Source organism: Condylura cristata, unplaced genomic scaffold (genome assembly GCF_000260355.1).
Source record: "Condylura cristata isolate star-nosed mole 26May11 unplaced genomic scaffold, ConCri1.0 scaffold00033, whole genome shotgun sequence".
NCBI classification, from domain to species: domain Eukaryota; kingdom Metazoa; phylum Chordata; class Mammalia; order Eulipotyphla; family Talpidae; genus Condylura; species Condylura cristata.
The window spans coordinates 13,949,801-13,958,553 of NW_004567134.1; the positions used below are offsets into that span (position 1 = coordinate 13,949,801).

Genomic DNA, 8,753 nt, shown 5'->3' on the forward strand with positions numbered 1-8,753 from the left:
GGGCAGGCGGGAATCGAACTCATGTGGAAGTGGCTTTAGCTTCTCAGTGCTGTGCTTTAACCCGCTGCACCACCAGGGAGGGCCCATATATATATATATTACCCTGACCTCCCGTGTGCCCTTCACTGAAGTCAGTGACCAGGTTTGCTGTGGCGGCTTCATCTCTTTCCCGCTGTAAGAACAGTCACACCGTCTCCTTGTTTTGCTGAGTCATTAGGGAGTCGGTTGCAGGCACGGTGCCCCTTTAGCCCTAATCCTTCAGCGTGTATTTCGCAAGAGCAAGGCCATTCACTCTCTGAAACAAGCCACACAGTTATCAACCCCAGGACATTTAACATTGACACAGTTCTGTTATCTAATCTACAGACCTAATGGCATGTTCCCGAAATCTCTATTTACAGAAGCTTTTCCCCCCAGTTCAGGGTAACAAGTGTTTTCAAAGGTGGTCACTTTTCTGTGGGTGTCTTCATTCATTTTGATGAAAACAGCGTATGGCAGGGGTTATGTAAAACTGCTGTGACCTTCCGTGAGACATACACGCGCACTCACAAACACACAGGCACACACACAAAACTGAAACCGAGTTTCACAACGATGCGCATGGCCTCGCAGCTGCCAGGCTCGGTTCTCGGCTGTTCCCTCGTAGACTGAGGGCTGGGTCGTGGTGTGCACCTCTGAAGCTGTCCCAGTGTGTGTGTCAGTCACACGACAGCACCAGGAAAATCGCCGTCATCCCGTACGCCGGTTGGATGACCCACCTGCAGGTTCAGCTCCTTGAAATACCCGGCTGCCTGAGCAGAGATTTCTCAAGAGAAAGGTGGCCCTGGACAAGCTTCTGCGGTCCAGGATTGGGGTTCGGTTGACTTGCGTTCACCCAGGTAGTCAGGACTGCAGGACAAGTGCTAAAGAGCCCTGCTGGGCTCGCCGCCGGTACATTGGACTCAGTTCCATCCCTGTCATCGTCCCCTAGCCCGACCCCAGTCAGGAATAGCCACGGACCCCGTATGTGCCGGCAGGAAGCCGGGTGCGTCCCTGTTGGCTCAGGACACCTCCCCGAGCAGCTGCCAGGTGGGCGGGCATGGAGCGTCCGCTCCACGTCAGTGTCCCACTCATCAGTGTCAACAAGGGTAATCTCGCATGTTTATTGACCTCATCAGTAGTGAGCTCGATGTGGCACTGGCATTTGACCCTACAACAGAGGTGGGTGCGCCTGTCTTTGTCAAAGTGACATTTTTGCATACCTGCTTAGGATGCATCGGGCACCTCGCGCTTCCTGCCATCTCACGGTAGCTCTGGGAGGAGGGACACTGACAGTGTGTCTCCATTGCACAGACAGAGACACCAAGGCTCAGAGGTGAATTGACTCCCCTCAAGGTCACTCCCCGCTGGTGGCACACCACCCCCCCGCGCCCGCCATCCGCCCAGCCTTGGTGCTCGCTCCCTGTCCAGCCCCGCCCTGGGCTGGTTAATGAGTAGCTCATGGCAGCTGCTCTAAAGCTGGAATGTGAGTTCTCCTAGATAAAGAGTCTTGTGCAAGGGGCCCTGGCTCCCACCTGGGTTGATGGCTTTATAGGCCATAAACGACAGGCTGGCCACTGGCCATCTCACCTGAGGCTTGCTGGTCTGTCTTTTCTTGGGTGGGGGCTCATTTCACTGAGAGGCAGCTGAGGCTGAGAAGCAGGTTTGCTCTTGTCCTCACCCCTCCCTGACACCTCTTCCAAGAAGCCTTCTAGGTCTCTGCTCTGTCCCCTGACATAGCAGGCAGCAGGATTTGGAGAGAGTAATGTTTAGCAGATTTTTTTTAATTATTAAAGATTTTTTCTCGTTTGTTTATGCATACAAGAATCAGAGGTGCAGGGGGTGAGAGATTCACCAGGGACAGAGTGGGGAGCAGAACAGGTGGATTGACTAACATACACTGCCGAGGGGAGCAGCAGGGAGGGTCGGCTCCCTGGCCAGGGATGGAACTCAGGCTGCAGTGGCTGCTGATAGCCTCATAGTGCTGCCCAGGGAGGCCCTCCTCCCCCTGATTTCTGAGATTTTTCTGCTTCTTTCACCTTCTAAATCAGGGGTCAACACACTTTTCTTAGAGGGCTGGAAAGAGGATGTATTTGGGGTAAGATCATGTGGTCCCCTCTGCTATTGCAGCCAGATATTGACTATATGCAAACGATGGATGTGGCTGTGTGCCAATAAAACTTTATTTAGTAAAATGAGCTGGATTGGGCCCAGGGGCTGCAGTCAGTTGACCCCTGCTCTGGTTTGTTTTGATTTGTTTGGGTAATACAGCGTTTATTTAATTAATGCTAGTGATGGGAGATGGGCTATTTGCAGTTTCTCTTTCTTGTAAACCACTCTGCTATGAACTTTTTTTTTTCATTCTATTTTTAATTGTGGTAAAACACACATAACATAAACTTGACCATCTTAACCATTTTTAAGTCTAAGCTGAATAGTGTTCAGTGTACTCATGGTGCTGTGTGACCCATCTCTAGACTCTGTCCTGTGAACTCTGAGCCCCGCCCCTCGGGGCACCCTCCCCTTTGGGTCAAGAGATTGGAATTGCTGGCTCCAAGGGGGGAAGGGTGTATGTTGTGCAGATGCCAGCACTGGTCGGCAATTCAGGAGTCCTCCAGAATTGCCCTCATTGACTTTGGGTATTAAGAGTGAGTGTGGGTACCTTCCTGGGGGGAACCCAGGACTTTAAGATGAAGTTTAAAATGGTGCAATCCTGTGAAGCATTTCCCGGTCAGTCAGCTTTCCTGATTTGGTGAAATACATCAAACTCCAGTAAATAAATGACTGAATACTGGGCCCGACTCAGTTTGAAAAATACACCCAGTAGAGGAGATTTGTGGTTGAGACCTGAGCTCTGGTCTCCCGTCTGGGTGTGAATGTCTTTAGATCTTTCCTGTGCTGTGTGGCCTAAGGCGTCTCTGGGCCCCCAGCATCTTCTGTCAGAGTGGACTTTGATGTCAAATGATAGTTTCCCTTCTGGCTGATGTGTGGGGGCAAAGGGAAGAAAAACAAACATTGAAATTTCAGTGCAGTGACTGGGCATAGCAATCACACAACAAAATGGTGGTTATATGGCTGTTCCTAGTGCTGCTGTGCCATTTCTCACACTTCTATCCCAGGGAAAATACCTGTATTACCTTCTAATGTAGTCGTTATTCTCCCCAGGTAACAGGTGAGAACAGCCTGGCGCTTGGCCTTGGGTCAGGCCTGGAGCTGGGGCTTAGCTCACACCTTCGCCTTTTGCTTAGTCTTCACCTAGCAGCAGGGACACGAGCCTGGCCACCAGGTTGAGGAGGGAGCCCCCTGTTGTAGCTTCACCTGTGGGTGTATCTGCCAGGCTCTTGACTCGCACTCCAACAGGAGTGAAGGGGAGTTCTGAGTTGAGGGTGTTCCGCACACCCCCACCAGTTCCCCAGCCCCAGCTGGGAGTGTCAGCCTGGAGGACCTGGTGATGCCTCCCGGCCCACCCTGAGGCCCGCCCCTCCCATCCCACTCAGATGCCCATCGCAGGTCCGGCCAGCTGCCACCTGGGCTTCTCAAGGACACGTCTGTCGAAGCCAGTCCACCCGCGAGAGCAGCTTCTAGGGCTTGGGAACATTTCACTAGCCAGATCACCTGCTCGATTACACCGGGAGAACTCAGACACCCGGGGGCAGGGAGCGGGGGGCGGGATGCAGAGCTTCCACGCCCGCAGGGCTGCCACCTCTCCCCCCCAGCCTCCCCCATCCACCAGCCTAGAAGCTATCCGCACCCCTTCTTTGTGGGATTTTTGGGAGGTTCCCTCATAGACGAAATCCATGTCCATTGGTGATTGAGCTCAACCTCCAGCCAGTTCCCTCCCTGGCGCTCTGGGGTGGGATTGAAGCTTCCAGCCCTCCAAGTGCAAGGTTGTCTCTCCAGGCCGCCAGCCAGCCCGTCCAGTGAGTTCTAGTGGTCACTCTTAACATGATAAAAACCTTCATTGTTCTTCTGACTTAGGAAATTCCAAGAGTTTTAGGAACTCTTGCCAGAAATGGAACAAAGGCCGAATATCTGTTTCTTGTTGTAATTCACAATATGACAGGACTTTTCCAGAAATGGACAGAGCTGCCCACTAGGTGAAACCTGAGGGAGGGTTCCAGAAGGCATTCCCATCTGTTAGTCTGTTCTTTGCCAGCAGATACTCCAGGAACCCAGGCTCCCCAAAGCAGGAGTCCCTGGATTCCTGCGGCTGCGGCCTCTGGGTTTAGAAGGGCTGGCTCCCCTGGGCACCCCAGAGGGTGGGATCCCCCTTCACACCTTCATCTCCCCACTTCCTCACCAGCCTAGCCTGTTGGGACACCTTGGACAAGTGACATACATTCTCTCTGGGTCTTCAGTTTTCCTCCTGTAAATAAGGTCTGGAGTGGTTTTTCCAGGCAAGCTTCTGGGATGCCTGTGCTTTCCCAGCTGTCTTGGTGTGAGGGTCCCTCTCTGAGGGGGTGTCAGCTGTGAACAGAGATGCCTCCCTACCTACCCCACAGTGTCCATGTGCATTCCAGAAAATGGCTGGCCCCAGGCCCTCCCTGGTGGTGCAGCGGGTTAGAGCGCAGCACAGTGGAGCGGTCCGCAGCCAGTGCAGCCCGAGTTCCGTCCCCGGCCAGGGAGGGACCCACAGGGCGCGGCAGACCTCTCCTGATCCCTCAGCAGTGTATTCAGTCAGTCTGCCCGTTCTGCTCCCCACTCTGTCTCTGGTGAGTCCTCTCAGCCCCACACCTCTGGTGTACCCCAGTTCTTGTATGCATAAATAAATCTTTAAAAAAAGAAAATGGCTGATCCCCACCCTGGCCTGGCAGCTCGGGGCACCTTTCCCTGGTTGCTGCAGGGTCCCCTGATCTCACCTAGGATTAGGCAAGGGGGTTTTGAACACCTGCTTCTCTGCCTCTCACTCCCAGCCCTGTCTCTGCACCCCGCCCCCCACCGGCTGTGCACATGCCTCCTGGTGACCTCCAAATTCCCTCCCCACCCCTAAGCTTTTGATTTGCGGGGTCCACCAGGGCCTCAGCCTCCCTGGGTCCCTCCACAGGGCGGGGCTGTGGCTCCTGCCGTGTTTTCAGGGCTGCGTGGTGCTGTGAGCTTGCACTGTCTCGCTGCCCCCGTCTCTTCGGGCCCTGCCTGCCTGCCTGCCTTGAACATCTCCCTGTCGCCTCAGCTTTCTCTGGCCTGTGCAGTAGCCAAGGTCCAGAGAGACCGAGGCGGGGGGCGGGTGATAAGGAACCCATGGCTGGGTCCTGACCAGTGGGCGGACGCTGTGTCCATTACGACGTCTGTCCTGGGACAGCCGGTCCTGGAGAGTAGGTGGGCGGGGACGTCTCAGACACCTGCTGTAAAGTTGGAAATGGGCAGGGGCAAGAAGACTGGAGGTCTCTGGGTGGGAGGAGAGAAAGGAGCGTGACTTTGGCAGAGTGTGTGACCCCTGAGCCCCCCTTATTGAATTTTTGTGCCCAGGTGGAGGCTTCGAGGCCTGGCAGTCAGGGTAGGGCATCCTCCTATTTCCTGGGTCTCCTATTTTGTGCTGGAGGGTGGGGTGGGGCCAGACAAAACACAAGGCCGCCAGTTCAGTTAGAAGCTCTTCACGGCAGGTTGTCAGTGCACGGGTGTGCCAGAGCTGGCCTCATTTATCCTGCAGCCCAGGGGTTGTGCCACGCAGACAGTGATTTCAGACTTGAGGTTCGTCTTCACAAATTCCATGATAGGGTGCCCCTGTGCCAGGCTCTCTCTACCGTGAGGCTGTTCGATTGCTGCCTTGGGTCTCGTCTCGTCCAGGGGGCAGGAGGGCCCACCTGCCAGGTCTCGTTCTTCCGCAGCCACGTGCACGAAGCACCTCCCATGCCCCAGCCTGGAGGCCGCCCTGGGTGCGCAGCTCGTGCTGGGTGATGTCACACGGCCACCCAGGGGAGGAGGCAGGCCCGAGGCTTCTGGGCCCAACTCGCCACCCTGCCCTCACCTCCCCCGGGTGCTGTCCGGCGGGGCCCTGGCACCCTTTCCAGGTTATTCATTCTGAACCTGCCGTGCATGCTATGATCTCATACCTGAATGAGTCATTTATTCACTCCCTGGGTGAGCATTTATCAAGAACCTACTGTGTACCACAGTGCTGGCAGTGGAGGTCGAACCCCAGAGCAAGGCTAGAGGGGATACACATAAATGATCCTGCAGATCTGGCAAAGTGGGTTTTAAAGTGGCCGAGGGACTAAAACTCAAGTGTCTCTGACCACAGGGCCAGGCCTTTCAGGGTGGAGGAAGGGAATAGTCCAGGAAGGTGAGAGACCCCTGTTTCTTCCCATGAGCCTGCCTGCCTACATTCCCATGCATCCTTTCTCCTGATAAGCTCCTTGAGGCCCAGAGAGGCACAGCGGTATACCCAAGGCCACACAGCCTTGAGATGCTTGGCCTCCGGCCCTCAGAACCATCCTCCCTGTGCTAGTGCTGTCAAAGGAGTGTCTGCCCAGATGGCTCCTGGTTGTGGCACCTCGGGCAGTCCCACCTGGGCCTCAGGTACCTCACCTGTAAAATGGAGTTCCAGGGTTAACGGGCAAATATAGACGAGAGCATTTTGTCAGTATGTCACGGTGTCTGATGCAAATATGTGTCTTGTTACTGATGCCCACAATGAAGTCCCTTTCAGGGACAGTTCAGTCACATCAAGCAGTCTAGACACCAGACATCAGTGAAGTTTAACCTAAGTAGGCTCTGGCCCAGCCTCCCGGGGCTCCTCTGAGGCTCCCACACACCTGACCAGGCCCACCCTGGGAGCCTCGCACCCTGGGAGCCTTGTGGTCAGGGGCCTACCAGGGAGGTCTGAGAGGTTTGCCAGGGATGCCTGGTTTCCCCTTCGGCCTTCCCAGCCCATTTGAGAAATGCCCGGTTTTCACACCCCTTCCAGCTGCTGAATGGGGGAAAGGCCCCAGCGAAAATACTTGATGTCAGGGGAAGTTTGGGGAAAACTTTTGAACTTGCTGAAGCTGAGAATTGAAACTCTCTTCATTCACTCATCAGAGAATTATGGACTTTTCCTGTGGCTCAGACAGGCGGGGCCTGGGGCACCCTGAGCTTGGCCAGCACCATCCAGCCTGGAGACAAACCCAGGGCTCCGGGGGCTCAGATGCCCTGGGCCTACCAGGGCACCTTCCCAGAGGCGCTTTGCAGGACAGAAGTTGGCAAGACATGAGGGGCACCACAGAGGGAACCACCATCCCAGGGCGCAGTGAAAGTGGGGTGAGCTGTCGACCCCAGGCCTGGGTGTCGCCTTTGGGGAGGAGAGAGGTGCCCAGGGTGGTCCAGCCAGGGACTCCAGTGCAGGGGGGCGGTCTTGGATTACTTAGAGGCAGCTTTCTGGACCTGCATCCTTGCTCCATGGTGGAGCAAGCACCGCCCCGAGAAGCACAGTGGCTGCTGTTTAGCTGTTGCAAGAACTGGCTTCTCGTGAAGAGAAACAGGCCAGTCCCCTCCCAGGCCGCACTAGAAGGGCGCCCGGTGGTCGCAGGCACGGCCGGCCCCAGGCCCCACGAGGGAGCCCCTCCTGACCCTCCTTGAGGGGCTGCAGCCGGGCCGTCCTGCTCTGTCCAGTAGCTACTTGTCTGACACACGACCCTGGGTAGAGAAGCTGTTGATTTGGTGTTTTCTGTGTTTGACGCATCTGGAGCCCAGGTGTTTGTTTCTGTCCCTCCCAGCACTTAGTGGGCTGGGCTGGGGCGTAGCCAGTGCTGTGTGATTTGCCCTGGCACGGAAAGGCTCTGTGTTTCTCCGGAGAGCAAGTCTAGCGGTGGACAGAGGCCCTTCTTGGTACCCGTGTCACTCGCGCTGACCCATTCTGCAGATGGCCCCACTGAGCCCCCAGGGGTGGCGACGTTCCTTGAGGTCCTTGCTGGCAGCTGGCGAATGCAGGAGAACCAGGCAAAGGGTATTTGGGGGAACAGAGGCCCCCGGGTAACCTTTGGGGAATTCAAAGAACAGAGCGAGGGACCCTCCTCCCCCTGATGCTGCTCTGCTGCTGGCGGGGTGGGGGGTGTCAGCCCGAACTGGTTGACCAATTAATAGACAGGCCAATTAAAAAGGACAGACTTCCCAGCTATTTATAGTTGTGGCCTAAATCTCAGGTACCCGTGCCCCCAGGGAGTAAAGGGAGATGTTTCCGCATTCCCCCCCCCCCCCCCCAGAGTGGATTCAGTCCTGGGCTGCAGTGGACGGGACAGGCCGGAAGGGCTGGCGAGAGACAGTGCAGGGACCGGGGGCGGGAGGGGGTGAGTAGGTGGCCCGCGGCGCCGGAGAGAGCGAGGCAGTCACCTAGCCCTGGTCCTGGGCTGGCTGCGTTGGCTGGAGGGCCATTGGGTACTCTCCTGCCGAAAGGTGGCAAGAAGGCTCCGAGGGCAGAGCTTCAGCCTGGTGGTGTCCTGGCTGCTGCCCTCCGGGTTGACCCACCCCCTCTGGTCCTGAGGAGACTGGTCTGGACCCTCAGATGGACTCAATCCTTGCTGATTAATTTGCAAAAGGACACCCCATCCCTGCAGCCAGCTGGAGTTCCCCTCCTGTGTCACTGAGAAGGGGGCACTTGCTGGAGTCCAAGGTCACAGCCAGGGGCCTCAGTGCTGCCCCACTACAGCGTGAGTCTGCTTCTGCCCGGGGAGTGACCCTCATGGCACGCAGACCTCTCCTGACCCTCCCGCTGCCCCCTGCCCCCCTCAGCGGTGTGTTTCAGTGGATCTGCCTGTTCTGCT

General features: G+C 56.3%; 1 protein-coding gene across 1 annotated transcript in view; it reads left to right on the forward strand.

Moving 5' to 3' along the window:
- Nucleotides 1-8,753, forward strand: part of SLC6A6 (solute carrier family 6 (neurotransmitter transporter), member 6) — a 52,011-nt gene that overhangs the window by 672 nt on the left and 42,586 nt on the right. The gene's annotated exons all lie outside the window — the stretch shown is intronic.